This window comes from Schistocerca cancellata, chromosome 1, assembly GCF_023864275.1.
Source record: "Schistocerca cancellata isolate TAMUIC-IGC-003103 chromosome 1, iqSchCanc2.1, whole genome shotgun sequence".
Classification (NCBI taxonomy): Eukaryota; Metazoa; Arthropoda; class Insecta; order Orthoptera; family Acrididae; genus Schistocerca; species Schistocerca cancellata.
The window spans coordinates 354,410,483-354,437,341 of record NC_064626.1 but is presented as its reverse complement, the minus strand read 5'-3'; the positions used below and the strand labels follow the sequence as shown (position 1 = coordinate 354,437,341).

Below are 26,859 nucleotides of genomic sequence, written 5' to 3'. Positions count from 1 at the left end.
GGAATATTTAAGGGTCTACGACGCCTTAAATAAACAAAGCGTTGTTGGCTGGGTTTGACAAGATTCAATTGCCTGGCGCACCCACTTAGCGTGGCCCTATCTCGAAAACACTACAGGCTATGCAATATCTGCAATGTTTCCATGATGGAGTTTACCACTGGCTAAAGTTCACACCAATGGTTGTGTAAGGCCTGCTGGTGTAGTCGTGAAGCGCTTACCTGGAACCCGAGAGTCACAGAATTGATTGCCGATCGCAACACGGAACCTCGTTTAAGCTAACCTTCAACTCGCAACGATGCAAGGAGTCGCCAGTAAAGACACGTAGTTCGACATCTACGTTAAACTGTATGTCCTCTTTCTCTGATTTAGGTTTCTCGTGATTTCCCTACATCACTTCAGGTAAATGACGGGATGGTTCCTCTGAAAGGGCACGACCGACTTCCTTCCCCGTCCTTCACTAATCCGATGGGACCGATGACCTCATTGTTTCGTCCCCTCCCCCAAATGAATCGGCCGGCCGTTGTGGCTGTGCGGTTCTAGGCACTTCAGTCTGGAACCGCGTGACCGCTACGGTCGGAGGTTCGAATCCTGCCTCGGGCATGGATGTGTGTGATGTCCTTAGGTTAGTTAGGTTTAAGTAGTTCTAAGTTCTAGGCGACTGATGACCTTAGAAGTTAAGTCGCATAGTGCTCAGAGCCATTTTTGAACCAAATGAATCAATCAACCAACCAAACCATCGACCAACCAAACCTCTTTCTCCTGTTGGACAGCTGGGGTAGACTGAGAACGCACAAGTGATCGAAGCGGCGTCCAACTGGAAGTATTGTACTCGCCCACTGAGCCACACGAAATTGTTATTACCACTCGTTGTCGAAGCCAGAGAGAGTAGTTCGTTGTAGTAACTTGCAGAAATGCATTTCGACCGAAGTTTCCGACAAAGAATTATTCGCACAGCAGAAATTGAGGGGATATTGTAGGAACGTGTGGAAGAAGATTCATAAATGGGCACACGTAAACTTGCCCGTGAAATGTGCACTTCCAAGAAAACGGCAAGGAAGATACTGTAGGAGTGTCACTTACACTCCTATCACGAACAACATTTGCAGTCAATGGGAAAAATGATTTTGTGCCGACGTTCTATTCTGACAAGGGATGAGGGGTAATGCATGTATAAAGACTGGTAATCATCACTTAGAAGAGTTGGTATGAGATAAAGATGTTGCTGTAAGGTGTAAGTTGTTCGCCCAATAAATGTTCAAATGTGTGTGAATTTCTAAGGGGCCAAACTGCTGAGGTCTTCGGTCCCTAGACTAACACAACCCATGCCCGAGGGAGGACTCGAACCTCCGGCGGGAGGGGCCGCGCAATCCGTGACATGGCGCCTCAGACCGCAAGGCCACTACGCGCGGCTGTTCGTTCAATAAAAACTGAATATTCGTATCAAACCATTCCATCCTTACATTAAAGTAGGAACAATGAAATTTTAAAATCCAAAAAAATGATTTTAAAATTTGCATTTGCGTACAATCGATGTCTGATGGCTTACGAGTCCACACACTACACAAGCACAAGTCGCTGAGCAAACAATACAGAGAATTACGACCAGCAGAGTCACAATCAGATTATTTCCAAGAGAGCTAAAAAATGGTTCAAACGGCTCTAAGCACTATGTGACTTAACATCTGAGGTCATCAGTCCCCTAGACTTAGAACTATTTAAACCTGACTAACCTAAGGACATCTCACACATCCATGCCCGAGGCAGGATTCGAATCTGCGACCGTAGCAGCAGCGCGGTTCCGGAGTGAAGCGCCTAGAACCGCTCGGTCACAATGGCCGTCTCCAAGAGAGCTAAACATTTGACTGAAAAATGTATGTTGACGCATGCAGCACTAACAGAATCATATTTCCCAAAAGAGAGGTTGTGGTATTGTCGTAAGTTGTTCTGTAATCGCCACTGTGTGTAAGTATGAACTTACAGTGAAGCGCTTAAAATGGTTCAAATGGCTCTAAGCACTACGGGACTTAACATCTGAGGTCGTCAGTCCCCTAGACTTAGAACTACTTAAACCTAACTAACCTAAGGACATCACACACATCCATGCCCGAGGCAGGATTTGAACCTGCGACCGTAGCAGCAGCGAGGTTCCGGACTGAAGCGACTAGAACCGCTCAGTCACAACGGCCGAAACGATTAAAACGCATCGAAATCAATATTTTTGCGTAATCCAACCACAGGAAACTAACATATGATCTACTCTGGCTTAATTAGATTATCACTATATTAGAATATAGTAAGGAAATCATAACTTTTTGTGTTACATACGGGTTTTTAGTGGTAGCTGCTCGCTTACGTACAGAAACTAAAGACGTTCCTCGACCAACCCACTCAAGCAGCTGCTCGGCAACGGTTCGGCGCGAGGCAGGAGATTGTTACGCAATCGGCCTACGCCATCAGCCCATGCCTTAAACAGAGCGTGCTCCCGTGACTCGATTACACAGCGGGCTTATGAGGACGGACTAGTGACACGCTAAGGCAATTTCGAATCAACGTCAACGTATTTTTTAATGTGATAGACATCGCTTTCAAGTGGGAGTGTACCGAGTCTGCAGCCTCGTGTCTTTGGCGCTGGACGGTCGCTCGAGGAAAACGCTAGATTCGCAGTCTAGGAGATGCAAAACCAGGAACACGGTGCGAACACCGGTATATGAGAACACAGCATTCGCAGTCTAGAAGATGCTAAACCAAGAACTTGGTGCGAACACCGGTATGTGAGAACACAGCGTCGGCGTACACGAACAGTTTGAGGCTAAATACAAAGGGCGATCAAAGGGTTCCAGTAAGTAAACGTCTAAACGGTAAAAAACTATACTCTCATACGATTACATAGTTGCTGTTTCATTATTTATTGTTAATGGTACAGTTGCCACACTTTACTCTGTTACTTCATTTCTATACAACTCATACATAAAGCTGTACGTAACACCTAAGAGTAACATAGTTACTTCACAGTAGGCTCTTGTAGGATGATTACGGTTTAACGTTCCGGTGACGACGGACAGCTGGGAGCAAAAGAGACAGGAGAAGAAAATCAGCCTTGCCTTTTCAAAGGAACCATTCCGGAGAGTCACGGAAAACCTAAACCTGTGTGGTTGCACGGAGATTTGAACAGCCATCCTTCGAGCAAAGTGTCTCATCCAGTGTGCTATTTTGCTCGGTAGTAATATATACTAGGGGACCAGTGAGATTTACATCACTCTAATAGCTTCGGCGTCACGACTAAAGCTTCAGAGAAATACGAAATATTAAGTTAAGGAAAGTTAACTGGTGAGTAAATGCTCTATGCATATATCACCAACCAGTGGTTGGCGAGGCTCGAACGAAACTTTCTTCATTTTTTCCTAAAATATTAGTATAGTAAGCAATGTTCTTTCTACATCACAAGAACAGCTTCTGTTTTCAATCTTAGATGTTTTTTAGCTTCCATGTATGTCTCGTTGCAATTTTACATAGCGCGCAAGGACCAAATCACCCAATCGTTGCTTACTGCGAAGGTCTTGAGTTAAGATTACATATTGTGTAACAAACGATGTTCCTTAGCTATCTGATGGAAGCCTTAATGAGAAATGCACCATTGAATAAATCAATAAATAAATATCTGTCCTACACACTTTCAGAATTATACGTAAGAGACTTTTAACAAAATGCAAGCAATGCTAATGCAGTCCAACTTAAAAAAAAAAATATTATCTGGTTATGAAAGAGAGACCTAAATACGGTGATCAAGATGCTGACGAAACGAAATATGGTCACGTATAATATTACCAAAACACCAGTATATTTCGTCAGTTGTTACAACCAACCATATCGTCCATAACAATGCCACAGCAAGTTTACAGTAATACTGGAAATTTTGAAATATCTCTTATGCGTTCTTCAAATACGGTAGCTAACAACCTATAGAAAGTAACACTCAAAACATCACTAATCTTGCTTTGGACTAAAGCTTAGATATTAAGGAATTTGCTCATCTCGAACATCGGAAGTAAAACGTATCTGGAGTGACATATACGTCACAATTACAAGTCTTCGATCACAGCTATGTACTTCTGTATACCGCTCAACAGAATGTGTTCCTATAAAACATCTAGCTTCATTCATGATTGAATCTGATCATCCGCGCATCCGCGTACCGTACGACGGGTGACACTTATCAAAGTGAAGGTTGGCGCTTAGCTGGACAGTGGTGTTGCGATACAGCTGGCGCGTTCTACCTCTAATGGGGCGCTATGGCCGCATATCAGGAGGACAATATATTTAATGGAGTCTGAAAGGGGCGTGGTCTCCAGCGCCGTAATGACGGGTGCTAGCGTTTCCAGATCTGATATACTGGATTTTGGAGGACGGCGCTGTCACGATTTCACTGTGAAGGCCTGAATAAGCTCAAAAGTTCCAGCAGCGAGTGTTTCTCCTTTCTCATGATAAAGTGCCTGAGAGGGTCCACAGGAGAACACAACTAAGCTCTGTCTACAACACACGAATACTCGACGTGTCATAAGAATGAAAGCGACATCGTGCTGCATACCTCACATCTGCAGGTGCAACGAAAAATATTGCTTTCAGTTTGTTAAGGAACGCTAAAAACGGGTCATTAATCAGATGGAGGAAGTTGTTTGGTGCGAAGAACAAATTTACATTGAACCGCGCTGGCAGCGGTAACATAATTAATCGAAAATGATATATTTGATCGTCGTGCGGTTGTGTAACATTTAGTGGGTTGCTAATGATAGGGAAAATGCGAAGTTGTGAAGATAGCTTTAGAACATTCAGGTGGATATAGACAACTGCCTCTATACCAGTTCCGCCTTACAGAGGGATTGGCTATCGACTGCAGTTCCAGCGATAACAGTATATGCGAAACTTCGGTCCAAGTGGGAGTTAAATGAATGTCTGACAAAAATATGTATGGAATCGGAGATGCTATCTGCTTGGTATAGGGCTCTACACAAAAAGCTCTCCGAGAGCGATCCCGTTTTCACTGCTACAGGTGGGAAATCGTTGTCAGCCTCTTCGACGTTTACCACGATCTTCTTTCGCGACTCATCTGAGATGAACAAACGTCAACATAATTTCTGTTGAGTTTGCAGTTGATATTTGATGAAACATACTTTTTTATCTCTGTTCCACTGATTATTTATTTATTGAACGTAATATGATTATAGGCCGGCTGGAGTGGCCGTGCGGTTCTAGGCGCCACAGTCTGGAACCGAGCTACCGCTACGGTCGCAGGTTCGAATCCTGCCTCGGGCATGGATGTGTGTGATATCCTTAGGTTAGTTAGGTTTAATTAGTTCTAAGTTCTAGGTGACTGATGACCTCAGAAGTTATGTCGCATAGTGCTCAGAGCCATTTGAGCCAATCTGATTATAGCTGTCAGCCCCTCTCTTATATCGGACCAGATTTCATATATACGGTACCTTTTTTACATCATAGTTACGTAAGCAATAACAATTTTAATATGACATAAAATAGTAAAATCATCCGAGTACCTATAGTGTAGAGTGAGAAAATAATACTGTCTAGGAACTAATGAAGTTAATACTAGCTGTACTTGTACTATATTATTGCTGCTGCCACTAATGGTGGTAATAGTAAAAGTAATAATAATAATATTAATAATAATGACAATAAATACAATAATGATAGCGGCAGATATAAAAAATTTATTGGTTTACAGAACAGATGTTTTCTTATACAGCGAATATTGGCGAAAGGAAATTTAAGGAGATTGCATCAGCTAATAATATTAGGAAATGAGGAAGATCTGGTTGGAAACAAGAATGTACAATGGTAACGAGTGCGTACAGGGATAATGGAAATAATTATTGTTTTTTTTCTGCATAGGTTTCGAGTTATTAATGTATTGTCTAGCGTTACTGAAATGGTGTTATTCTGCACAGTAACACAAACATATAAAAGCAACGAATGTACGACCATCGAAGCAATTAACCTGCTAAAACTATATATACAGCGTAATACCTTCAGAATAGAAGAATGCTAAAATAAATTATTGGCAAATCAATTTATAATGGAGTACAACTTAACAAAGCTGGATTGGACAATCATTAGGGTTTTCTTCCTCTTGGTATATTTGTCTGTAGTAATACTGCATCCTGGGAACAATGGGCAGAAATTCTGGTTGCTGGAAATACTGGAGATCCAGAGGCATCTCAAGAACCATCCTGCGCTGCTATTGAAGGAGTGAAGAGACTACAATTACCGCCCATTCCTTGATACTGCCAAAATAGGCACCAAAAAACTTGACAGACTACCCTGCTGTATCCTATTATAAATGTATTTCCCAGTAATTTATTTTAGTGTCGTTACGTAAACTTTCCCGACGTATTAATTCATCATATTCTTGTCGTATGTGGAGCAGGATTACATAGTCACCTCGACGCTGTATTTCTGCAGTCCATCTTATCACCATCTTGAGGTCAGAACGCTGTTTGCTACGTTTTCCCACAATGGTAGCGTATTATGTAGACCGCTGGACTTCCTCAGTCCTGGATTATCTTAAATCGAAATAAGGGCAGCTCCAGTCTTGGCTGGCGTACGCAAAACACTTTTAATATTAAATCTTTTGAAAATCCTTCATATCTTTTAAGAAACGCTACCAGCATATGGTAGAAAAGCAACCGATCTACGTACCTCTTCTGCTGGTTCCGGCGAAGGTCCGAACTACAGTGACTGTCGATGTAGTCATTCTACTTGAACTACCTTTCTCCTACTACGTCCTCGGGACCCCCGTAAGTTGATGCGGCGGATGAAATCCCATCGCAGTAGATACTGGCCAGCATTAGTTGATTTTGTACAAACACTGCGTTCCACAGTTCCACCATCCTTCATGTACACCATTACGTACACAAAAGGAATCCTTGTCGCCTGAACATCATATAGACTGCTGAAATATCGTGTCAAGATGACTACGATCTGGCTGCTGACCCGATAAGAATATAAGATTTTCGGAAACTCCCGTTACAGACGTCTAGGACTTGTAGAGGTCAGTGAGTGGATAATATTTTGCGTAGGAACCTGGGTCCAGAAATGTACCGTTTCTGTGCTACAACCATTTGAAAATATGCTGGTAACACTACCACTTCTACGAGTAATTGATTAGGCGTGACCCAGTACGTCATTTGTTTGGCAGTTCTACTCATTAATAGCCTAAGAAATTGCTCATGTACTGGTTGACTGGTTCTCCTCAACATATTGCAGTACAGTCTCCTCCAAACTGGGAGTGCGGCGTCTCCTTGGAGCATCACAGCCACGCCTGATGACGGTGAAGGTAACACTTCTCGAAGCCCTTGGGTAGCTGTGGCGAAAAGGGTACGCGATGGAGTCGGACGGTGTGGAATCATCTCGTGGAATCTGGTGTACTGCAGGTGGTCTGCGTCTTCCCAACACAATATTTCGACGTCGTAACTCGGGCGTCTTCATCAGGGACGCAGGTTACGAAGGTAATATTCCGTTCTTCAGTTGTCCCATATAGATCAACTAGAATACAGGATACAAATTTTACGTTTGTCGCTTTTTTCGTCTTCGGTAGTACTAGTATCCTATTCTTCAGTTGACCTATAGACACTGAAGAGCCAAAGAAACTCGTACACCTGCCTAATAACGTGTAGGACCCCAGCGAGCACGCAGAAGTGCCGCAACACGATGTGGCTTGGACTCGACTAATGTCTGAGGTAGTGCTGGAGGAAACTGACATCAGGCAATACATTATGAACAGGTTCTCGATCGTGTTGAAAGATGCAATCGCCTGTCCCGAATTGCTCTTCAACAGTGGGAATCAAGAAGGTGCTTAAACCATCAATGTAGGCCTGTGCTGTGATAGTGCCACGCAAAACAACAAGGGGTGCAAGTCTCCTCCATGAAAAACACGACCACACTATAACACCACCGCCTCCGAATTTTACTGTTGGCACTACACACGCTGACAGATAACGTTCACCGGTCATTCGCCACACCCACATCCTGCCATCGGATCGCCACACTGTGTACCGTGATTCGTCACTCCACACAACGTTTTTCCACTGTTCAATCGTCCAATGTTTGCGCTCCTTACGCCAAGCGAGGCGTCGTTTGGCATTTACCGGCGTGATGTGTGGCTTATGAGCAGCCGCTCCACCATGAAATCCAAGTTTCCTCACCTCCTGCCTAACTGTCATAGTACTTGCTGTGGATGCTGTCGCAGTTTGGAATTCCTGTGTGATGGTGTGGATAGATGTCTGACTATTACACATTACGACCTTCTTCGACTGCCGGCGGTCTCTGTCGGTCAACAGACGAGATCGGCCTGTACACTTTTGTGCTGTACGTGTCCCTTCACGTTTCCACCTCACTATGACATCGGAAAAAGTGGACCTACAGATGTTTAGAAGTGTCAAAATCTCGCGTACAGACGTATGACACAAGTGACACCCAATCACCTGACCACGTTCGATGTCCTTGAGTTCGGCGGAGCGACCCATTCTGCTCTCTCACGCTGTCTAATGACTACTGAGGTCGCTGATATGGAGTACCTGGCAGTAGGTGGCAGCGCAATGCACCTAATATGAAGAACGAATGTTTTTGGGGGTGTCCGGACACTTTTGATCAAATACTGTACCTAACATTACGTTCGAAAAACGAATACGAATGTATCCACCAACTGTTTTCTTTGTCTTGCATTCATTTTTTCTCAACATTAACGTATGCTATTAAATCTGTGCAATACGTCTCTGGTAACTTATGATGTCATTTGTCAAAGCCGATGCATTGTATCCCATTCTTCAGGATTCCCCATTTTCTTTCTTCCATGTCCTCCAGACCTTTTCTTGAAGACTCTGGAGATCAGTCTTGGTATTTATTTGTTCAAAAATGGAAAGCACATTTGTTACGTTTTTACTACAGAAAACAACTGAATACCAGACAACAATGTAGCCAATAGCCGAAAGCTCTAAGCAACGGAAAAAAATATCCCTAGGCTTATGGATTCAAAGAAGAGACGTCATAGAGCAACAAGTGGGCGTCTCTCACTCTGCAAGGTGCCATTTTAATTGTTATTTAGACCATTTAAATAAATATTTTGTCTAAAATACACTCCTGGAAATTGAAATAAGAACACCGTGAATTCATTGTCCCAGGAAGGGGAAACTTTATTGACACATTCCTGGGGTCAGATACATCACATGATCACACTGACAGAACCACAGGCGCATAGACACAGGCAACAGAGCATGCACAATGTCGGCACTAGTACAGTGTATATCCACCTTTCGCAGCAATGCAGGCTGCTATTCTCCCATGGAGACGATCGTAGAGATGCTGGATGTAGTCCTGTGGAACGGCTTGCCATGCCATTTCCACCTGGCGCCTCAGTTGGACCAGCGTTCGTGCTGGACGTGCAGACCGCGTGAGACGACGCTTCATCCAGTCCCAAACATGCTCAATGGGGGACAGATTCGGAGATCTTGCTGGCCAGGGTAGTTGACTTACACCTTCTAGAGCACGTTGGGTGGCACGGGATACATGCGGACGTGCATTGTCCTGTTGGAACAGCAAGTTCCCTTGCCGGTCTAGGAATGGTAGAACGATGGGTTCGATGACGGTTTGGATGTACCGTGCACTATTCAGTGTCCCCTCGACGATCACTAGTAGTGTACGGCCAGTGTAGGAGATCGCTCCCCACACCATGATGCCGGGTGTTGGCCCTGTGTGCCTCGGTCGTATGCAGTCCTGATTGTGGCGCTCACCTGCACGGCGCCAAACACGCATACGACCATCATTGGCACCAAGGCAGAAGCGACTCTCATCGCTGAAGACGACACGTCTCCATTCGTCCCTCCATTCACGCCTGTCGCGACACCACTGGAGGCGGGGTGCACGATGTTGGGGCGTGAGCGGAAGACGGCCTAACGGTGTGCGGTACCGTAGCCCAGCTTCATGGAGACGGTTGCGAATGGTCCTCGCCGATACCCCAGGAGCAACAGTGTCCCTAATTTGCTGGGAAGTGGCGGTGCGGTCCCCTACGGCACTGCGTAGGATCCTACGGTCTTGGCGTGCATCCGTGCGTCGTGCGGTCCGGTCCCAGGTCGACGGGCACGTGCACCTTCCGCCGACTACTGGCGACAACATCGATGTACTGTGGAGACCTCACGCCCCACGTGTTGAGCAATTCGGCGGTACGTCCACCCGGCCTCCCGCATGCCCACTATACGCCCTCGCTCAAAGTCCGTCAACTGCACATACGGTTCACGTCCACGCTGTCGCGACATGCTACCAGTGTTAAAGACTGCGATGGAGCTCCGTATGCCACGGCAAACTGGCTGACACTGACGGCGGCGGTGCACAAATGCTGCGCAGCTAGCGCCATTCGACGGCCAACACCGCGGTTCCTGGTGTGTCCGCTGTGCCGTGCGTGTGATCATTGCTTGTACAGCCCTCTCGCAGTGTCCGGAGCAAGTATGGTGGGTCTGACACACCGGTGTCAATGTGTTCTTTTTTCCATTTCCAGGAGTGTACTTTTGTAGTAGCACAAACCGTCATAATCCTCAACAAAGAATTTCATGGTTTTCATGTTTTTTTTGTTTTTTTTTTTCATTTTCGAGGTGCTTTCTGCCTTAATGGACAGAAACCCCCCCTGGACGCTGATACTATCTGTACGTAATAGTATAACCTCTACTCTAAGAACTTAAACACGTACATTGAAACACCCAGCCACTTCCATTCCGCACCTTATATTGCTGCTATTCCCTCGTATCGATAAATAACCACAGAAACAGCAGCAAAAAAAGTGTGTTTTCTGCTTGCAAACTTCCATTTGTTTACCAGGATGAATATCAGTTTATTAGTATAGAGTTTCCTAAGCGACAGTACTGTTGTTGTTGGTTTGTTGTGTTGCTGGCTGCCCCCCTCCCCCCCCCCCCCCCTTTTAGACACACACACAACACACACACACACACACACACACACCTTACTTTTTTAAGTAACCATCCAAGAGCGTGCGGCACACTTTTCTCATCCCTCGCGGACCCTGAAAGAGTGAATTGTACCGTGGCAGCTGGCGGGCGGACCAAAGCACTTGGGGGACCGCACGCCACGCACAGTTGGGCCGCCGCTGCTGGCTGTATTGCGACACGCCGCCTGTGGCAGCCTCCGCCTCCGCCCCCGTCTCCGCCCCCGCCTTCGCTCCCCTGTACCAATTCGCACCGCCCCCGCTCCCTGCAGCCTGCGTCACTGAGAAACGGGTTCCGCGCACCACGCCACACGCCAGCTGCCTTCTCCCGCACAGCCGAGAGAGCTTCTTAATCTACAGAGGATTCCCGACGCAGGCTTACGTTTCGCTGCTGTCATCAGCGCTCCATATACACACGACACGACTCAAATGCATCGGAATCCTAATGTGACCTTGAAATCCAGGTTTCCCTCATGTAATTGTACGTATCGCGTCGTTTAGATGTCCAACTGCCACACCAAATACCTGTTCCTTTAAGCTGAACGGACAGTCCTCTGGCTTGTGAAACAGGGAGGCAAAAAAGAATAGTAAAGTCTTTTGGCACTGAGAATGAACGTGTGACTCTACTGCGCAGTGTGCACTATTATAAAACTCCCTCGCAGGTTAAACTGTGCATCCGATCCGAACTCGAGCCCGGAAACTTCCTTCTAGCTGATAATTTTCATACCGATTGAGCTGCCCACGCAGGACTCACTTTTCCCTCTACCACGTCTTCACTTCTGTCAGTGCCTCTCTCCTACACACAAAACGTCATAGAAGTTTTCCTACTTGTCTTGAGGGACTAGGACTCTTGGAAGACAAGATAGTGTGAAGAAATGACTTAGCCACAGCCTAGGTTTCGTATCTGGATAGCTCAGTCTGTAAGATTATTGTTCAAGAAAGGCACGGTTCCAGGGCCGAGTCACGGTTCGGCGTACTGTTTTAATCTGCCAGGAAGCCTGTTGTAAGACTGTTCAATAGGACATTCCCGAAGGGTTGTGGAGCCGTCTACTTCGAAAGGCTTTTCTCCCTTGCGCACAATGGTACCTTTCCTTTGCCAAGTGTCAATTTTGTGTCTTAAGTGTATCTGTGCAATGTATGTGTCTGATGAACGTGTGTGGATTTTAGTGTCATTGGGACGCAGATTCAGGATTTTTGGGGTCGGGCACATCCTTTACTGTCTCTCCATCCCTCACCCCATAGATAGCCTACGTTAACTCTCACATTTAATGTTCCACAGATGCCTAGGCTGTTAATCCACACAGTCAGCGAAGTGCCTTAAACCGCGCGCTTGCGGGACATGGGAAAATGTACCAGCCCCGGGTCGAATCCGCCCTGCAGAGTAACAAAGAGGGCCGACACACCTGTATGTGGTTTTTAGGCGGTCTCCCACATCCGACTACCTGAATAATGAGCTGGTACCCACGTCCCTCCTCAGTTACACAATTCGCGACGTTTAGAAAACGTTTTCATACTTGCAAATGCACTAACATTACACACAGACAGATAAAATACCCAAATTCCACCCCAGCCAATGGAGTGGCTGATAAGGCCAAATCCTGAATAACGTGACGACCCCGTGGAGACACGGAAGAAGGCTAGGAAGAAGTTACTTAAGGTTTTACTAAAAATAAAATATACAAAATGTTTTAATATAATCATAATAATTTGCGTACATCAGTGGTTAGTAAAGTGTTTCTGCTTTATTTTTCTCGGGGGTGAGGGTGGGTGGCTAATGACCTCCTCTGCCCCCCTCTCCCTTCTGGGACCCGCGTCTGTTGCCATGTTTATGTTGTTGATGGTTATGAGATACAGATAGGGAAGGAGGTGAAGCCCGGTACCGGGATTTAGCCTACTGCTGTTGAATATCAACCCAACTAGGGGAGGAGGAGACCGCCAAACTTAACGTCCTCATCCGACTGACGGGTCACCATCAACAGCGTCACACCCAGTGACACAACGCAGACGCCCTAAAGTCAGCCCATTAGCAAGTGTACGCCACTAACAGTTCTCTTACTGCCGGTCGAATATTAGCGATGAAAATACTTTCTACTGCCAGGATTTCCAATTGCTAACTCCAGGTAGAGTGCGTCATGGGCCATCTATAAGGAGGCGGAAATGGAGGTTAGCTAGATCCAGAGCGAATCCAAGTACCAAGAGGGCAATTATTGGTCTGGTAAACCGACCAGCCTTGTGTAGTTTTAGACTTTTTTTTTTACACTTACTAAGGCTAATCCCGGGCTGGTATGTCATCCATACCTCAGACATTCAACAAAAAAAGAGTTACAACAAGAGAGCCAGTGAGCCAGTCACACAAATTACAATTGTCAAATGGTTCAAATGGCTCTGAGCACTATGCGACTTAACTTCTAAGGTCATCAGTCGCCTAGAACTTAGAACTAATTAAACCTAACTAACCTAAGGACATCACACACATCCATGCCCGAGGCAGGATTCGAACCTGCGACCGTAGCGGTCGCGCGGTTCCAGACTGTAGCGCCTTTAACCGCTTGGCCACCACGGCCGGCTTACAATTGTCTGCTAAACCATTCGTCTGGTATTTACTTTGGTGAGCAAGAAAGATCTTTGGTTCACAGATTGGAGTTTATTTACAGATTACAGGTTTCTGTGACTGTCAAATACTATTTCATTAGCACCACCAAATATATTCCAGATGCGGAAGACAGCCGATTAAGTAGGATGCTTGTCATATTAGAGTTGCACTTTTTTTTTAATAAAAGTTTACTTACACCAGAAAGAGAGCTTGGTAATCACATCCACACATCCAACAAATTACATGTATATTTGTGGGTTAACTAAATAATAAGATCAGATGTCCTCTAGAGGTAAATACGTTACAAAAATATTTTGTTGAGCCCACTGCAGCGGTAGTTTGTCACAGGAGAGAGCTACAATCTGTGAATCTGCGTACCTAATGGTGTGGTCACACAATTTGGCATCGGGTCACAAAGCTTCACAGGTTTGTGCAAAACTATCTGCGGCTGCTCTCATGTCGTTTAGAATATCCAAAGGCAAGGTTGTATATGTCCTCACCTTCTGTACGGTGGGTAGTCTGTGCAGATGTCTGCGAAATCAGCCGTGGTTAAATAAGAGTCTTCAGCTGCAAAGAAACTAGATACTTAGAATATGGATAGTATTTCGTGGTCATGGTAAACGTTGTGCAAATTGTAGTTCTACCGTATGAAAAACAGTCGAATATGAATCGCAATACGATGTTCGCGGAACAGTTAATAGCGGCAGCTTCTTACGTCAAGCATGCTAATTGGCTGTGGAACCAGCGGCCAACGCGTTCTTCATTAGGCCCGTCGCACGCTGTTCCTCGCCAACTTCGCTTTCCAACGTTCAATAGCAGCCGCAATTTCTCCGGTTGCACTTAAAGTCAGCACGCGCCAGAGCATAATGTAGTGTCAAAGAACGTCAAACCAGTCGGTGGCATAAGTAGCAACTAACACCCTTTTCATACAGCTCTTTGTGAAGACGTCACACATCTGAATAGAAGCATTTGTCGAAGCTTTTCTCTTACACGACAATAACATAATTTCGTGCTGCGTGATTTTCTCATTCGTAGGAGTCAGTACAGATCTTTATCTCATGCAGATGTTGTGGTAGTTAGCGTTCTACGTGTGTGAGAAAAATCACCAGTAGAACCAGATGTTTTGCAAGAGAAGGAGACCTACGGTAGTCTGAATATGGCCATATTTCTCTCCTATATCACTCTTCTAATCTACGAGATGGTGACTTAAAAAGCTTAAATACGTACTTTATGTGCGTCAAATTTTCTTTCTTAAGAATGTGGGTGAACATCAGTTGCTCCCTATAGTGGGTTGGACTTGTAATGGTAAAAGCATTTACTTACTGTAGTGTATTGAGATTCGAGGTTTTATACGTTTCTGTTTCAAACACAAGATACGCAATGGATGGCTTGCTAACAACCGAATGAGATTTTCACTGTACAGTGGAGTGTGCCCTGATATGAAACTTCCTGGCAGGTTAAAACTGTGTGCCGGACCGAGACTCGAACTCGGGACCTTTGCCTTCCGCGGGCAACTGCTCTACCAACTGAGCTACCCAAGCACGATTCACGCCCCGTCCTCACAGCTTTACTTCCGCCAGTACCTCGTCTCCTACCTTCCAAACTTTACATCGTTGTTCTCTTCAGTAGAAGGTGGAATTTTCACTATGGGAAATGAGGTACAATAGAAAGATGATTTCTGTACGTCAGCGTGCAAAATTAGACAGTAGTTAACACTGGTGGCGCTCACGCCACGTCAAAATATTCAGTCGACATTTCAACTATTACTTTCCTAATACGTTCGTAGCTTCTTCTAAACTTATGAAGACGTGTTGCACATGTGTGCTTATAACTTTCACGTTTATCGAGACGTGTGATGTCATTTGTTCATGTTAGGGCAAGGTGTTCATGAAAAGTATCTCATGTACACACGTTTAGTAATTTCATCATGATAATGGGACTGCAGCGCAGATGGTAACAAAGGAGCACACTTACTCATTTTTATAGGAGCACAGTCGACATAGTTGGCTGTGATAGTACAGCTCATCAGTTTCATACTGCTGAATTAATCCGCTGGTCGTTACAAGAATGCCTAGTTCACAACAGGCAGATTCCACGTCAAGCAAGCCGCTGTCTCTATTCTTTAAACGCGTAAAAAGATGCTATAAGACGGGCTTGGCCTCCATATTATTGTCTGGACCGAATTGTCCCGGATATAAACTAAAATAAGCTGAACTCTAACGTTTACGATCAATATTTTCCGAATGTTTCCCTTAGTTCTGAGGCAATCGTCAGAACTTATAATCTCCTGATAAATTGAAAACTGATTTGTATTTATCAGAAATGAAATGTTTACGGTCAATTTATGGTTATTTGTAATTTTTGTGGAAAACTATTTTCTAATAACTGGGTGATCTCTCTGTTCTTATATATGTAAATATACATTTGTTTTAGAAAGACTTTCCCACCGAACGTAATGGCGCGGGTGAGAGCCCTGCATTTTAGTACTCCTTTTTTGTCACCAGTGGCTCACTCCTGCTGACGGAGGGAAACTACCAAGATCTCGCTCGCGAGGGAACGTGGCTCGGATGAGAGCGGTTAGCTGCGGCCGGAGTGACGGACGCACGGCGTACAATGGACAATGAGAGCCTGCCTGCACTGCCGGCGCACAGCGAGCGTGGGCTGGGCACACCCAACGCGGTTATTGTGCGTGGCGCACGCATTTCGCAAGCGATTGTCAGGAGGACATTTTAAAAGGAGGTGTCGTGACGGAGCACTTTTATCATGTTGCGAACACACGTCTTCCACTCCTGTATGCAGTGGATGGAGGTTTACAGTGACCAGGCAGTAGCTGTTACCGAGACGTAGTGCGAGAAGGAACGTCCCGCTGACGGAGACGGTGCACATGTTCGCATTTGGGCCGGCCGGTGTGGCCGTGCGGTTGTAGGCGCTTCAGTCTGGAACCGCGTGACCGCTACGGTCGCAGGTTCGAATCCAGCCTCGGGAATGGATATGTGTGATGTCCTTAGGTTAGTTAGGTTTAAGTAGTTCTAAGTTCTAGGGGACGGATGACCACAGCTGTTAAGTTCCATAGCGCTCAGAGCCATTTGAACCATTGTTCGCATTTGATAAGAACGGGGAATGGAACCCACTGTATCCTTTTCAAAGTGGTCCAGACGTCTAACAGTAATGTTGTCCAGCTATCCAGATATTATATGTGTTATAACATTATTTACATATTGGATGTTTAAATTCTATATATTGATTCATCTTTATTTCATTGGTTTCAGGTAAAATCCATTTCATGAGACACACATATGTGACATAAGGATACAGACAGGCACTTCTTTAACTTTCTTACAAAATATGAAACATACACTACTAGCCATTAAAATTTCTTCACCAAGAGGAAATGCAGATGATGAATGGGCATTCATTGGACAAATATCTTATACTAGAACTGACATGTGATTACATTTTGGCGCCATTTGGGTGCATAGATCCTGAGAAATCAGTAACCAGAACAACCACCTCTGGCCGTAATAACGGCCTTCATACGCCTGGGCATTGAGTCAAAGAGAGCTTGGATGGCGTGTTCAGGTACAGCTGTCCATGCAGTTTCAATACGATACCACAGTTCATCAAGAGTAGTGAATGGCGTATTATGACGAGCCAGTTGCTCAGCCACCATTGACCTGACGTTTTCAGTTGGTGAGAGATCTGGAGAATGTGCTGGCCAGGGCAGCAGTCGAACATTTTCTGTATCCAGAAAGGCCCGTACAGGGCCTGCAACATGCGGTCGTGCATTATCCTGCTGAAATGTAGGGTTTCGCAGGGATCGAATGAAGGGTAGAGCTACGGGTCGTAACACATCTAAAATGTAACGTCTACTGTTCAAAGTGCCGTCAATGGGAACAAGAGGTGACTGAGACGTGTAACCAATGGGATCCCATACCATCACGCCGGGTAATACGCCAGTATGGCGATGACGAATACACGCTTCCAGTGTGCGTTCACCGCGATGTCGCCAAACACGGATGCGACCATCATGATGCTGTAAGCTGAACCTGGATTCATCCGAAAAAATGACGTTTTGCCATTCGTGCATCCAGATTCGTCGTTGAGTACACCGTCGCAGGCGCTCCTGTCTGTGATGCAGCGTCAAGGGTAACCACAACCATGGTCTCCGAACTGATAGTCCATGCTGCTCCAAACGTCGTCGAACTGTTCGTGCAAATGATTATTGTCTTGCAAACGCCCCCATCTGTTGACTCAGCGATCGAGACGTGGCTGCACGATCGGTTACAGCCATGCAAATAAGATGCCTGTCATCTCGACTGCTAGTGATATGAGGCCGTTGGGATCCAGCACAGCGTTCCGTATTATCCTCCTGAACCCACCGATTCCATATTGTGCTAACAGTCATTGGATCTCGACCAACGCGAGCAGCAATGTCGCGATACGATAAACCGAAATCGCGATGGGCTACAATCCGCCCTTTATCAAAGTCGGAAATGTGATGGTACGCATTTCTCCTCCTTACACGAGGCATCACAACAATGTTTCACCAGGCAATGCCAGTCAACTGCTGTTTGTGTATGAGAAGTCGGGAAACTTTCCTCATGTCAACACGTTGTAGGTGTCGCCACCGGCACCAACCTTGTGTGAATGCTCTGAAAAGCTAATCATTTGCATATGACAGCATCTTCTTCCCGTCGGTTAAATTTCGCGTCTGTAGCACTTCATCTTTGTGGTGTAGCAATTTTAATGGCCAGTAATGTAACTGTCACAAATTTTTAAAATAAAATCCAGTTATACATACAATGAAACATAACATAAGGTTCTAAAACTTTAAACGTTCAATTTAAAAAGACAGATCACATTTGGCAATGGGCCTACCAGCGGAACTAAGAGCTACTCTAAAACGGAAATAATCTTTACCGTTTCAAATTGTACCATGTAATGGTCGTTAAATGATGGTATTTATTACATATTGTTAGTATGTGCACAATGTACTCGTCAATGAGTCAGGTATCACAGTTTGTAGAGGGTACTGACTTTAACAAATGTCTCGTTTTATTGGTGTTACGTGACCTGACATTTTCTGACAATAACAATTTTTTCTTGTGAGAGCCGAATTGAGAAAAAAAGGATAGCGTGAAATTTCCAGTTGGATCGCCCAATACTATCTGCGTTTGACGTTGCCGTCCATGTCCATTAACTTCGTCCATTCAGTTTTTGCTTGGTTGGCGAGCGTACTATAAATCCACTGTATGGCAGAGTTAGGTCGCTGGGAAGTATAGGCTGCACCATTTGTGCTATACTCCGTTCGTCATAAGAATAAACCTGATGTAAACAAACACAAAGGCGATGATTGGTCAGAAGCCGTAGCAAACGTATACTGGTGTTGTTACGCTCTTGGCAGTAGGTGCTACTTATGTATTACATATATTATTAGTAAGTTTCTTTAAATTAAGCTCTAAGATATACAAATCTGTTACCAGCTATCAACGTTTTTCTTAATGACGCTTTAGCTAAGTAGTTTTTATTTAAAAAATCGTGTACAGTCACAGCCTCTGCACTCTTGTCCTCCAATTTTCGCGATGTTAATACGCGGTATGAAAATGGCTGAGGCTGCTTCCTGTTTCGTAAAGAAAGTACCAAGAAATATGTAGTTCTTGATGTTTTTCGTAAATACACAGAGATAATCGGCTTTGAAGTTTTTCAATTGAATATTTTGGATACAGCGTAAATATACACAAAGGATGCAAAGCGGAATCGACAGCGCAATAGATTGATAAATTAATGTAGTTCATGGTTTGCTGGTTCACGTGTCCCCTAAGTCATTTTTTTGTCGCTCATTTTGAAATGTCTGCATCTCGTAGTTGTAAAATTCGTCATCATTTTTATGAATAATGCACGTCTTCATACTTCTAATTACACACTGCACGCAAAATTCGTGTTTTTATTTCAAATATGAATTCTTAATCATCGATATTTTATGAAAGACTGTTAATAAATTTTGCAGTGAACACATAGTGCGTTGTGGGGCGATCTCTCACAGTCGAGCAGCAGTCATGTACCAAATAGTTTTATCTTGTGACTTCGGTTTTACATATCTTACGGAGAAGAATGACCAGGAGAGTAGTTGTTTCTTAATTTTTGTGACAGTGATTTAATATCAGCTGGTCTGTCTCATGTATCGTTATATCCAAGTGGTTTATAAATGTTAATCTACATTCAGATCCGATGATGACACCTGTAGTGTGTTGAAACTGGTTATCCAGTAAACAGTATATAAGCGATCTTGGCTTTTGAATTATTTCTGTTAATAAATGTTGCTTAAATTAAGAAAAGATAACAATTTAATTTTTAAAGCAAAAATGAAAAACCAAGAGCACACCAAATCAATGCTGCATTTTTACATTTTCCACTGTACCATTACAATATGAACCCAACAGAACTGATCTGGAGCAAATTTAAGGGATTTGGTCCGAGAAATAACAAGGTTGTTGAGCTGCCAGGCGTAGTGGAACTGACGCACGCAGCTTTTTCACATATCACTGCCGAACGCTGGTGCGATGTAGAGCAAGCAGCACGTCATAAAAGAAAAGGAGAAAATGCGGCGCCTGGTTGGCATCGTGAATTCTGTTGTTGATCGACTCATTATCAACGTAGCAGATGACAGTTCCAGAATTAAAATGTGTTTCTCGCATTCGGATACGGAAGGAGCTTAGAGATTACCAGACCACTGACTGTAATTAATACCTTTAGTGGTTCCAGTATTCAACAGTGCGGTGAAATCCTTGCAGTATGCTTTTGCACCATACATAGCTCGCTCAGAAAAATTATCCTGTGTTTAGGTAGGAATTTTCCTCGCTCTTGTTTGTGATTAGAATACTATGTCAGGTGGTAACGAGAGCATTTTATGCTTTCTGTCTGGCCACCTAAGAAGGGCGCGGTAGTGCTGGAGTTTTGCCGAATATGATTTCATTCTCCTTAAAAATTAAATGACATTCGAAGCTATATTGTTTCTTTGCTCGTCTCTTTTTACGTCTGAACTGCAATTGGAGGTTAGTTGGACCGCTGGCTGGCCAGTGCTGTCCAAGTTTAATGCGCCACATTATCGCTCAGTCTATGTCCGTGTTAACACAGCATACAACCTATCCTTATAATCGGACTGGACTGTACTGGTCACAACTTAACTTCCGCCTCACGTGAAGCGAAATCCAATGAAATTCAAGCAAACTCGGAAGAATACATGGCAGAATGTTTACAACGGGTTTATTCTTATGATGAACAGAGTATATTTAGCACTATCGTTGCTGGCAATAATATATTGAGTTCCGGTGTCCGGTCCGAGTTTTTGACGTTATGTAGAATGAGTTGGAATGCCACGTATGTATCCACACAGATCCTGTAACTGAAAAACTTCTTGTAGTGATGACAATGATTAATAACAATCGAAACTGGTAACAATAATAAAGATTTTCATAACAGCTGAAAAATAATTTTCGAGAAACATCTGCAACCTGTTATCCAGCAAATACTGAAAATAATATGTACAGTATTTAACCTCCAATCATTTACTGCATCTGATCGTCGGACTAAGCGTGGTTACCTACAGAGACATAGCTGAAGTCAAGGTTTATGGAGACGCACTTTGAGTGACATCACTATGCCTGCCCCAGGATATCTTAACTATGTTAGTCGATCATATAACATAATTATTTTGATACTAATGTTTACAGTATTAAATTTTTTCATCGCTGCAGTTTCCTATGTGTAGTTCATATCTGAAATAGCATAATTTCTTGATGTTTGTTGTCCTCTGTGTCCTTAAGACGGGCATCTTACACTGTCACGGAGAGAACATCAGACATAAGTTTATCTGCCGATATCTTCATATTGTGGGCCCTACGTGAGTCAGCAAATGAGAATGTTTACGTAAAATAAGCCGAACTGCCTCCTACTGACTATCTTCAGACATGTGTAGGACAAATTTATTTTGGGACCGACAAACGTGGAAAGCAATGAACAATAAAATAAGTAAGTGTCGTATGGCTCCCAGTTTGAGGCATCTTTCAATATGGCGTTTGAGTGTCTTTACTGTATTCGTTCGAAGGGCTTCACGAGGCTCAGAAAAATAGATCAACGGGAATCGACGCCGGAACATTTGCGACCAGAGCCGCGGTCGCTAACCAATAGCGCACGCAGGATGGCACTGTGACAAACGACGAGTTACTTGCGAATGGCCCACCTCGTGACATTGTACAATGTGCAGGGTACACTTTGTATACTCTAATAAGAAATGAATGTACAGAAATAGTACTTTTAAGTGAAACAGTTACATGTATCCTCGAAATCATCACTGAAGTTGCTTCAGAGGGAATCAGCTGAAACCTTCTGAGTAAATCAACCGAAACATACATGGAACAAAAAACTGGACAATTTTTGTTAATTTACATATGACACCGATATGCGGAATCGTCATTGTATTAAAACTCACGAAGTCATTCAACGGAATTTGTACCATTTACGAATGAAAAGAAGTTCTCTCATGTGATAAGTATTCTTCGACGGGCGTGTAATGGAAATTCGAAGAATCAGCAGCAGACGGCGTACTGCAGGAAAGCTGTGCACAAGTTTAGGAAAAAGGCGTTTTGGTTCCGGTAGTGCATTTCCGGGAACCGCTCCAGTGACGGGCGGGCAGTGTAGAAATCTTTTCGTGTAGCTGGTGCCGCGTACCGACAGCGAAAGCTCCCAGAACGGCGTAGCCATCTAGTGGAACGATCCTGAGAGAAAAGAGATTTATTTCTGTTACGTGTAGGACAGCTATCTGATCGGGACAATATCTCCCACAAAGGCAACGCAACGGCTGGCCCCCTGTTGCAGCCATGCCACGTTAATCCGCCGGTTTTACCATTTGTTTCCATCAGGGAGATACGCTACTCCGCGCTCCGTCTTGGCAGCCCGCCTGCCTTTTGGCTGGCCCCATCCATTCCATATTTTCGGATCTGTGACTGCGGAGACGACTCAATGTAATAGCGAATATCTCCAATTACCTAGGGTCTAGTTAATGTCCCTTAACATGTAGCACCTGGTTACAGCTCATTCATGGCCGCAATTTTATCTCGAAGAAACATATACCTATCAAATATACAGTTGTAAGCACTGAGGAATGCTTCAAATTTGAAGCTTAATAATGAAATATAACCAAAAGAGATTGGAATTTAAGATCGGTTAAACATATAGTTTTACATTTTTAGGTTGGAATAGCTAAACAATTTCCAACGGCCTACATGCCACGATAAAAGATGCTACGCACAGGGATGAACATTTTACTGAGAGATCAGTCTTAGTGACTTTATTATGTGGCGAAATAATGAAGCAGTTCTTATTTTAAAATAAATGTATATGGTTTAGTTTTGTGTTGTAGCCCCACACAAACAAGGCGGGTCACTACAGCTATCCATGTAGACGACGCAGTAAAGTGTGAACAGTACGACTGCAAGTAACGTGTGATCGAATCTGTACCAACAAACAAGACCAGAACCGTTTTAAATAACACACACACAGTTCCGAAATCTAAGGATATTAGTGTTTAACGTCCGTCGACAACTTCCGAAATCAAAGTCTGGATCTAGAAAGGCGAAGTGAAAGTCGTATTCGAATATCAGCCTAACATAGATTCCAGTGATGAAGTACGAACTGTCGATTCGCATTGTAGACTTCCTCTGAATAGATCAACCTATTTGGCCATAGAGTTCAGTTTTTATCTGAAAGTATTGCCTGTTAGTTCAGGTTGTGGTCGCTTTTCCTGGACTTCTGGCGTTTTTATTATCATTAAACTGTGCCAGTTTTTACTCGCCACTAACTAATACGAAGGTTGGAACTTAAATAGTGGCAACTATTTATTCACAAGCGATACAAAAGAGTTACATGTTTGCACCTGTTACTGTCCTTCAAAATAGTCACCAGCGTTGTGTAGAACCCGTTGCCAGTGATGTGGAAGGCGTAGTATACCGTTAGCACAGCCTGTTGCGTTGATGGTGTGAATGGAGCGGTCTAATGCCTGTCGAATCTCTGGAACGGTTCTGAAGCGAATGCCACGAAGTGGTTCCTTCATCTTCGGAATCAAATCAGTCACATGGACTTAAGTCTGGGGAATATGGTGGATGGTACAGTACTTCCCAGTCCCATCGACCGAACAGAGTAGCCACAGCTTGCGCTGTATGCGCCTTCGCATTGTCGTGCGAAATGATGGGTGGGTTGCGCAGAAAGTGTCGCCGCTTCTTTTGCAAAGATGGTCGCACGTGATGCTCCAACAACGAGCAGTAATACTGTGCATTGACTGTCTACCGTGGAGGAACGTAATGTGTTAAGATAACACCATCACAGTCGCATACGAGAATCACCACAACTTTCACCATACTGGGGCTCTGACGCACTTTCGACTTTCGCGGCGACCCATAATGACACTATTCGTTGGATTGGCGTTTCAGTTTTTGCTCGTACAATGTGGTCCATGTCTCATCCAGTGTTACGATACGGCGTAAGAAAGCCTCCGCTTCTCGCTCATAGCGCTTCGAGTGCGTCTGAGCAGCGTCGTAACGCATCCATTTCTGCATTTCCGTCAATTCATGCGGAACCCATCGTGATGCAATTTTTTGCATGCCTAGGAGTTCCTTCACGATGCAAAGCACAGTCGTGTGCGCTAATCCGATTTCGTGGGAGAGCTCACGAATCGTATGGCGTCGATCACTGTCCACTAACGCGGCAACAGCATGCACTTCTTCTTCAGAGACGCTAGAACGACCTGCCCGATGCATGTCTGCCACAGTTTGCCGACCTCCGTTGAAGGCTTTTACCCAACGTGCCACTGTTATGTACGGCAATGCCGATTTCCCGCACGCCTCTTGAAGACCTTGATGACACTGTCATGCTGTACGACCTCTGGCACATTCAATCTTGATCCACTCCGTTGTTCCTGTTTCGAAAACACAGTGACACCGTTACGTAAGACCGCCCGCTCACAAGTGACTGTGTTTCCCTCGATTGTGCTTACGCCGGTGACGTGAGAGGGGCGAGTCCATTTGCTCGGAGGTAAGGTAGGTATGTCAACACCGTGTGCTATCAGCGACAATAGTAGATTTCATTGCGTAGTGTCTCCACAGCAGTATTGTCACTATTTACGTTCAAACCTACGTATACGGTGGGCCAACTACCTGTCCACTATGGCCATGGACCACCGAAAGCGATAGGTATCTTTATTATGCTAACATAGACGTCGGATGAAAGAATTTGGTGTGTCGCTACTTACGATATAATTTTGCTTCGTGATCCTTCAAACGTTGGGACATACATCTTTCCCCTGTAGCTTCGTAGAGGTAGCGGGCTGTAAAATTTCTTGCAAGGTGGCAGAGGATCTGCAGCGCTTTATGCTGTATCCGTTGACCTTCTTCTGCATGTATTTTTGCTGCGGTCCCCCATACGGAGCAGGCGTAGTCCACGGTGTCGTTTAAGAACCCTCTAAAGATTACTAGACCGCATTCTTCAGAGAATATGGATCTTTCATTAATCATTGGCATAGCCTACCGAAGATGGCAGATGGTTTCTTCTAGACTTCGCCAGCGTGATGTTTCTATATCAGTTGGTGATCAGCTGTTACATGTTGACGTCGTTTTGTGAGGCCAATCGTAAGACTTGACGCCATTAATCTTAATGCGCCAGTGTGATGCCTAAGTTTCGATATCTCTGCAGACATCCTGAAGAGTTCTTCTTATCACACTTAGTCATCTGTGTCTGCAGATGACAGTGGTATGACGAGCGTATATGTATTTGCTGAGATACGATGACAACGGAAGGTCTGCAGCGTAGCCACTGTACAGGACAGGGCGTAACATCGAGCCTTGAGGAACTCCTGTTAATACATCTTTACACGTCGATGTGGCGCTTTCTACTCTGACGGCGAAGTAGCGGCCCTCTAGGTAGCTGGTAATTAATTAGCGAACTTAAACTGCCAATCCAGCTGCCGGGCCGAGTATTTATTTCCTGTAGCAAACGGCCAGACCTATGTGACATATTTACAGCGACCGCTGGGGATGTTGCCGTCGCTAGCGAAACTGTTTACTGGAAAGGTAACGTCGCTGCCACTATCTTCTGAGTCGGTTTTCTTGTCGCTGTAGTGGTGAGATATTCTAGTCATGGCTTCTTTGCTTGATTCTTTGATGTAGCATTCTCAACACCGACGTTTTTGAGATTCCCGATTCTCGCGCAGTTTGTCTGTTACTGATGTGCGGATTAGCCGCGACAGCAGCTAAAACACCTACCTGGGCATCATCATTTGTTGCAGGTCGTGGTTGACGTTTCACATGTGGCTGAACACTTCCTGTTTCCTTAAATAACGTAACTATCCGGCGAACGGTCTGGACACTTGGATGATGTCGTCCAGGATACCGAGCAGCATACATAGCACACGCTCGTTGGGAATTTTGATCACAATAGCCATACATCAACACGATATCGACCTTTTCCGCAATTGGTAAACGGTCCATTTAGCACGGGTAATGTATCACGAAGCAAATACCGTCTGCACTGGCGGAATGTTACGTGATACCACGTACTTATACGTTTGTGACTATTACAGCGTCATCTATCACAAAGCGAAAAAAGTGATCCAACTAAAACACTCATATTTCTTTACGTACTACATGAATATGTAATAAAAATGGGGGTTCCTATTTAAAAAAAACGCAGTTGATATCCGTTTGACCAATGGCAGCGCCATCTAGCGGGCCAACCATAGCGCCATCTGGTTTCCCCCTTCCAGCTAGACGAGTTTCGTTCTTTGTAGTTATTTCGTTTGATGCTTATTTCGTGAGATATTTGGCCCGGTCACTATCAATGGACCACCCTGTATATTTATAAAATTGCGCACCTTTTTAGAGATTTCCACTTCACTCAGAACTTATTATTGCAATAGGTCATATGAAGTATATGACCCACGCTGAAACACCCATATCAGTACGTACTGTAGCCTCCATGGGCGGCAACTCTGGCGCTGACTCTGGCATCCAGTCCATCGTACAGATGGTGAATACTGTCCGGGGATACGCTATGCCACGCTTGTTCTACCTATTAACGTAGTTCTGTAAGTGGTCTGGTTGACGAGTCGCACGAGTCACTTCTCGACCCATCACATGCCACACGCGACGCGACTGGAGACAAGGCCCGAGATTGTGCTGGCTAGGGAAGTTGCTGCACGTCTTACAGAGCACTTTGA

At 44.5% G+C, this 26,859-nt stretch overlaps 1 protein-coding gene and 1 non-coding gene across 2 annotated transcripts in view; both read right to left on the bottom strand.

The window, feature by feature from the left end:
* LOC126175785 (uncharacterized) overlaps positions 1 to 26,859 on the bottom strand; it is a 635,812-nt gene that overhangs the window by 272,185 nt on the left and 336,768 nt on the right. The window lies entirely within an intron of this gene.
* Trnap-cgg (transfer RNA proline (anticodon CGG)) lies at positions 15,063 to 15,137 on the bottom strand. The gene has a single exon. It is a non-coding gene; the product is annotated as a tRNA-Pro (tRNA).